Below are 6,936 nucleotides of genomic sequence, written 5' to 3'. Positions count from 1 at the left end.
TTTCCTGCAGTATTGCACGTCGTACCGGTCTGAAATTGAAATCTTTCTGTCACCTCGGGACACTTTTATTTCCTGTGGCATTTTTTTAAATACATTATGAGCCACTTTTCCACAGCAGTGACTGTAACTTGTGAAGCTGTGAACTTGATGCTCTCAGAGGATTTGATAAGGACAAAGATGATGAAAAAAAAAAGAGAAGAATTTGACGAAGAAAGAGAAGTTTTTATACTACTGGAAGCAGAACCTTTTTTTTTTTTTAACCGACCTTTGAAGACGACGGTGAAGCACTGGAATACAGAGAAGTGTGTGATGTCTCCTGCAACATTACTCCAGACTTTTTAAGATAATTTGCAGTGCCCTCAATTCACCAGACTGCTTGTAATTCTCTTCATGTTTCAGCTAAGTTGTAAAGCTTCGTCTCCCTTAACAGAACTGGGAATTGTACACACTCATATCCTCGAGTCTGTCCGGCAACGATCTCCTCGACCAAACGCGGCAGTTTAGAGTCAGAAATGCCACTCACTGATTATCCCAACAGGAATTTTAATGCACGTTCATGTGGAATATATGCATATCACGGTTTCTCTGAGAGTTTCCCCGGAGATACCTGATGCATTGGCAATGCAGTGTCTCACAAATGTGTTTTAGCATTTATAACAGCGGTAGATAAGGGTGAGTGGATGCTGTGAAGGGATTGTGATAACTCTGCTCTCTGTATAAACTGGAAATTGTTCCTGTTGAAGCATGACCATCCTTCAAATGTGGAATGAGATGTTTGTACTTCTGCTGCTTGCTTCTCTTCGATGTGCTTTGTGACCAGTACAAGAGGTGATTTTTGTTTTTTGGTTCTTTTTTTTTGTTTTTTTTTTGAGACTGTGCCAATAAGTCAAGCACAACTCTTTTACTATCTGAATATCTTTTTAAATGTCTTTACGTTCAGGCCTGTTTGTAAAGCTGACAGCTCCTGGCTTCCTCTGCGATCGGCCTGGCTTCTTCAAAACATTTATGCTCTGTAAGACGTTATTACACTGATGCAATCTTCTTCCTGTTTTTCGTAGTGGTCATATTCTCTTTGTTGTTTGTTATGCCGAGCTATTGTACAGATTATAAACATTTACAAAATGAAGAAAAGGAAAAAAAAAAAATTCTGAAATTGACGTTTCATTTTTAATTTCTTAAAAAGCTTATTTCACATTTTAAAACATTTTTATATTTGATTTGCTCGTAGATTTTTTTTTTTTTTTTTTTTAAATTTCGTTTTAGAATTTGTAGCAAACACAAAGTGTTGCTTCATTAATGTGAATATGATAAATAGATTTCAATTTTTGTTTCTGGAAAAAAAAAATCACTGTAGATTTAATGTTTTTTTTATTTTGTACATCATTTTTGCAATCTCTAAAATGTGTACATGTAAAACCTGTGGTTATATGGAGCTTGAATGCTGTGTTTTAAAATTAAACAAACCTTAACTGTAGTGCATCTGCTCATTGGATTTGTGTGTGTTATAGAGAAGCTGATGTGTCCTCACAGCCCGACCAGGAACGGACACTAGGTAGCAGCAAAACTTCACTCTTGTCAGCCCCATTTCCTACAGAGGTAGTTGTCAGTTTTTCTTTTTTTTTTTTTTTAACATACTTTTGTTCTGAAAACAGCTCTTTATGAGTGAAGCAATACAAAATTATTATAGTCAATATTTGTGATATTGTACAATTATACACAAGAAAGGTTTTGCCCCATTCTAACACATGGTCATTTATTTCTATTAAGGTTTTACAGAAGTATGTGAAATATATTTTATTGTTGCACACAGGATTTGAATTTGGCTTTATTATTAATGTTTCACATATTTTTTTTCCAGTAAGCAGTTATATCAATTACTTGTCTTTTAATTGGTCGTTCCAGCCAGCCAGTCATCCAATTCTTTTCTGCTGCTTATCCAGGTCATGTTTAAAGATTGATCAATGATATTATTGGGAATTATTGTTATATACAGCTAGGATGTACTGATAAATATTGTGATATTAATGTTAATAAGTTGTAGGCCTTACACCCCCACTGGTTGAAACTGATATATATCATACTTTGCCTTTTGCCCGTTTGACCTTGAAAAGCGGTATGAAATTGAATTCTACCAGTATTAGAAATGTAACTTGAACCCTGCAGGAAGACTGAGTGTAAGACAGGTACCACATGAGAGACAGAACCGTTAACCTTTTAAAACCATTATATTGTTCATGAAACAGATGACTTAACAGCAGAGAGGTTAACAGGAAGTTTACCAAGAATGGTCTTAAAGTGGCTATAAAAGGTAACAATGTAGAAATGACAGCATGAAAACAATGTGACAATGTGAAAGAGGTTGTTCGTAGTGAAGAACATACAGAGAGTTGCTGCATGAATCTACAGCTCCCCTCGGCCTGACAGAGCTTTATAGTGAGTTTCAGCTTAAAGATAAAAAAGCTTTAAAGATTTAAAAAAGGTACATATGAACCTTTCTCTGATCTCTGATGTTCTTTTGTACAGAATGTGCATGATTTCTGGAGGAAGTCACCGTGGTATTTCTCCCTAGAGATTCCACACGTGTTGGTATTTACTCGTGTTGCAGTGCAGGGACAGGCCACAGGCTTGCATGCGGACCAGTCTGAGCGGAGCAGAAAGGCAGTTTTGTGTTTCTGACCTCTCTGGGTTGACAGCAGGCGGGAGGTCAGTGTCAGCACCGGGCCACCAGTCTGGTTTTGTCAACTTCCTTCATACCGCCAGCCAGCTGCTGTCGCCCCAAACACTGACTTCTCATGTGGAAGACTGGGGGCTGGGATGGGATATAAAAGCCACAGAGGGTATGTATCTTCACATATTTGGACCAGGCTATTCTTTTTTCATTATTTGCCCTCAAAATTTTTCACTGAACTTTTGTTATTTATTCAAAATGAGTCTTTTTAGTACAAACTACAAACTCAGACTGGGCAGTATATTCATTATTTTGCAAATTTTTCCAGGTATTTTCTGTCTCTAAAGATGAATATAGAGATTAAATCATCTCCTGTGCTCCCCGCTGTTTATTGTGGGGGCCGAACTAAACAAAGCAGTAAACAAACAAAGCATGACGGAGGCTGAGAGGTTTTTAAAACCCGTCTTACACACAGGCCCAGAGATGCAAATGAAATTTCACACGGTCTCACTGTCGAGGAAATTGAATTACCCTGCTTGTTGCTGGACTGGAGGAATGCATTACTAATGCTTTGAGGTGAGGAGCTGAATGACAGGGGGGGTGTGCCTGCACCATCTGACCCCCCTCCTCCTCCCCACCCCAAGGACACTTCCTGAGTCTGGCTGGGCTCTCTGCCAGGTGGTCAGACCACGGCTCTCCTCAATGCCAGGCAGCTGCACGACGGCCAGGAGGCACACGAGAGAGAGTCCAAGCTGCTCAAGGGAAGACTTCCATTTAAAAATGCACACGTTTTATCAGCACTAAATCACAGGGCGTGCAGCATCTCAACCCCTCTGGTAGAGATTGTGTAGGGTCATACACTTTGTCCTAATACAACTCTGGTATCAAACCCTCAGTGGAAATAATGTGGCAGAACATAAACCAGCGGTTTTGCATGTTTTAGCAACTAGAAATCATTCCTACTCCACATTTCTGACATTGCTATTTTCCAAAACATACCATAAATATTTAGATTGTTTCCCTGCCTTCCTGGCAGCACGACGTTTCCATTTGTTCCAGTGCAGTATGAAAATCACACCACAGAGACTCACAGTGGACATTGAATTGACTTTATGTTTAACTTACATGAGAGGGGGTGTACACAGCTGACAACAGACAAAAAAGATAAACATGATGGTTATGCTTTGTGAAGTGGTTGGCAGTAATATACTTTTATTCTTTCATTCATTCATTCATTCATTCATTCATTCTTTCAGAGAGAGCTGAACAGACATAGCAGAAGTATTTGCATTATTTTCTTAAATAAAAGTACCAATACAGCAATTATATAAAAATACTCCACTATAACTAAAAGTGAAAATGTATTTGGTAGTTGAGCCCTGTGATTCCCAACCTGGGGGTCGGGCCCCTTTCCAAAGGGTCACCAGATAAATTGTAGGGGTCGTGAGATGATTAATGGGAGAAGAAAGAAGACAAAACAAAGCCCCGATATATACATTTTTTAATTTATCTTCAATATTTCCCTCTGAAAAAGTAGATCAAAGTTAAGCAAAGTGCCTCTGCTTCCATGTCTTTCACTGCTCGTAATGTTCACTTTCTCAACAAGTCCATGTTTTCATTGCAGGATAGATGAGGTAGATGAATCATGGGCGTGAGCACCTTTGTGTCCTGTTTTCTGGAGGGAATCCTGCTTCTTTGTTGCTTACGAGCTAAAGGGAGTCAAGGAAACAGGGTGCCTGGTTTGTCTCCTTTGTGGCCGGGCTCAGAGGGAGGCAGCTGTGTCCCCGGGAGTCAGCGCTCAATGTTATTCACACCTCACCTCCTCCTTTGTACGCATCAGCCGGACCAGTCAGAGGGAGCACGTAGCCAGTGAAGGATTTACGAAGCTGTCTGGTTATCCCTCTCCTTCCCCTTTTTTTTTTTTTTTTGCTCCTCCTGCTCACTGAGATGCTTCATGACTTTTTCTCAAAGCACTTCCCTTTCCCTCCTGTTCTTTTAAAGCGATCTGAAGTCTTCTTTTTTTTCATGATCCACTGGTTCACCACCACCTCTAAAACCAACCACATCAGAGCTTTAACCACACTATCTGAGCTCACAAGGAAATATCTGTGTCCTTATTACCAAGGTTACAGCATAACATTCAGAAACACAGTTTATACACAGGAGAGAAACATTCAGACACAGGCAGTAGCGGGTTTGGTAGATAATTATAAGGATAATCTAAAACTTTTATTTGTCTGCTGTCCTCCACCTAAAAGTGTGTTGCAGTGATTAGATCCAAAATCTTTTTACCATAAGGTCACTGAGGAGTTATGAGTTCTCACTTCCTGGCATTGTGTGCCATCATTTGCATCCTAATTTGAATTTGTGCAAAGCACCATGACTCAGTCATTTTGCTTCAATGCAAATGACCTACATATAATATAATCAATCTTATGCTGCTGTAGAAAAGATAATAAAGACTGAGAGTTATTCAACAGTTTAAATCACCATCATTCATGTAGGGATATTCATTTTAGTCATGTTGTTTTTTCAAACTGTTTGACCTTTTTTTACTACCTGTATATGTGTTTAAATTTCTTCACCCCAGGCCTGTTTGTAAAGTTGACAGCTTCTGGTCACCTGGTGAAATCATATGAGAAAATTGACCTTTTTATGATCATTTTTGCTTTGTAAAACATTATTACACTGGTGCAATCTTTCTGTTTTTTGGGGCACCAGTTATATTGTCTTTGTGTTTTGTCACACAAGGCCAGTGTACAGATTATAAACATTTACAAACTGTAGAACAACGTCGCTGAAATGAACAGTTTGTCTTTGAATCATCATTATATTTGTGGCATTCATTTTAATAAATGTCAGTTTGACCGTTCCAAACAACCAGCACGAGGCTGAGGAATGTTACACAATAAATGCAGTTCATATCTGTGAAGTTAACACTGACTGACCTGAATGTACAACATAAAGCCAGACTGTTTATATATCTAACCTCACAGTCCTGACAGTCTGTTAAAAATATGAATGTTTAAAATTTGAAATGAATCCCAGAAGTCAAAGATTTTTGTGCAGAGCCTGGCAGGATGAATTGAATTTGAGCACTTAATGTGACAATCGCTCATTTCCTGCAGCATCTTCCAACTGAGAGGGAAACAAAAAGCTGCTGGTCAGCTCAAGGCAGAAACGCTGGTCCTCCTCCAAATTCCTCAAGTCCTCCACTGAAGTGCTGCTCACTACGAAGTTCAAGTCCCTCTACAGCAGGGATATGTGATACCTGGATTATGGTAAACTCCCACTTGGTCTGCCTTTAGAGCTCACGTCGAGCAGGATTAAAGCCTGTGCCAGTTGCTGTGAGATCTCTCTGCGGGCCAGCGGGACTTGTCCCGCCACTCCTAATCCTGCAGACAATGCAGGCTGTTAATTGGAGACTGACTGATACAGCAAAGGAAAGTCATGAAGGCAATGTGCGAGTGGCCAGCGTCTCTGTAATCCCCTGCACTCTGAGGAATGTCCCTCCGTGGCAGCCATCCATACCTCACCACATCCACTCCAACTCCTCTCCCTCCCACTCTGGGCTTTTCCATTTCACAGTTAGACCTGCTGTTTTGGTTTTCACTCAAACAAACGGAGTGATTTTTACAGTGTTGTGAAATTTCACATTATCCATTCAGAGCCACTGATGGGAGGTGCAAGAAAGCACACCCAGGTGTTTGTGTTTCAATCAGCAGGGTACAAACTGTTAACAGACTTACAAGAGTCTTTCTTGTCAGTCCACCTTAAGCGGTGGATGTCATTGTTAAGACGTGCGAAGTCTAGATATCCAGTGTTTTAAAGATGTTCTAACATACAAAACATAATGAAATATAAACAAATAAAAAATCATAAAACTATTTCTTGACAATGAAAACAAAAACTACTGAACGCCAGAAAGATAACGTCACTTTTTGACTCTTTTTTTTTTGGTCATTTTGCGTCTGTTTGTAGTCATGCATCTATTTGAGCTCATTTAGCATGTCTCTAGGTCATTTTGTGCATCGTTGCGATTGTTTTTGCTTCTTTTTACGGTCGTTGGATTAACGTTTCAGCAGCAAATGTTTTTCAGTCACTTCCTGTAGAGGCTCTGGTCCAGGGCCCCTGTTCAGTAATCCAACAATGTCGCATCTACTGACAATGATGAGGGGAGGGTGAAGGTTGGCCAACCCAATTCCAGCAGGGCCATGCCATCCCTCTGGCCCCGCCCCTGCTGTACCACTTTGTTTGTTTTTTTAGTA

The sequence above is a fragment of the Seriola dumerili genome, unplaced genomic scaffold (assembly GCF_002260705.1).
Source record: "Seriola dumerili isolate Sdu_G_001 unplaced genomic scaffold, Sdu_1.0 BDQW01000044.1, whole genome shotgun sequence".
NCBI classification, from domain to species: domain Eukaryota; kingdom Metazoa; phylum Chordata; class Actinopteri; order Carangiformes; family Carangidae; genus Seriola; species Seriola dumerili.
This window is presented reverse-complemented; position numbering follows the sequence as displayed.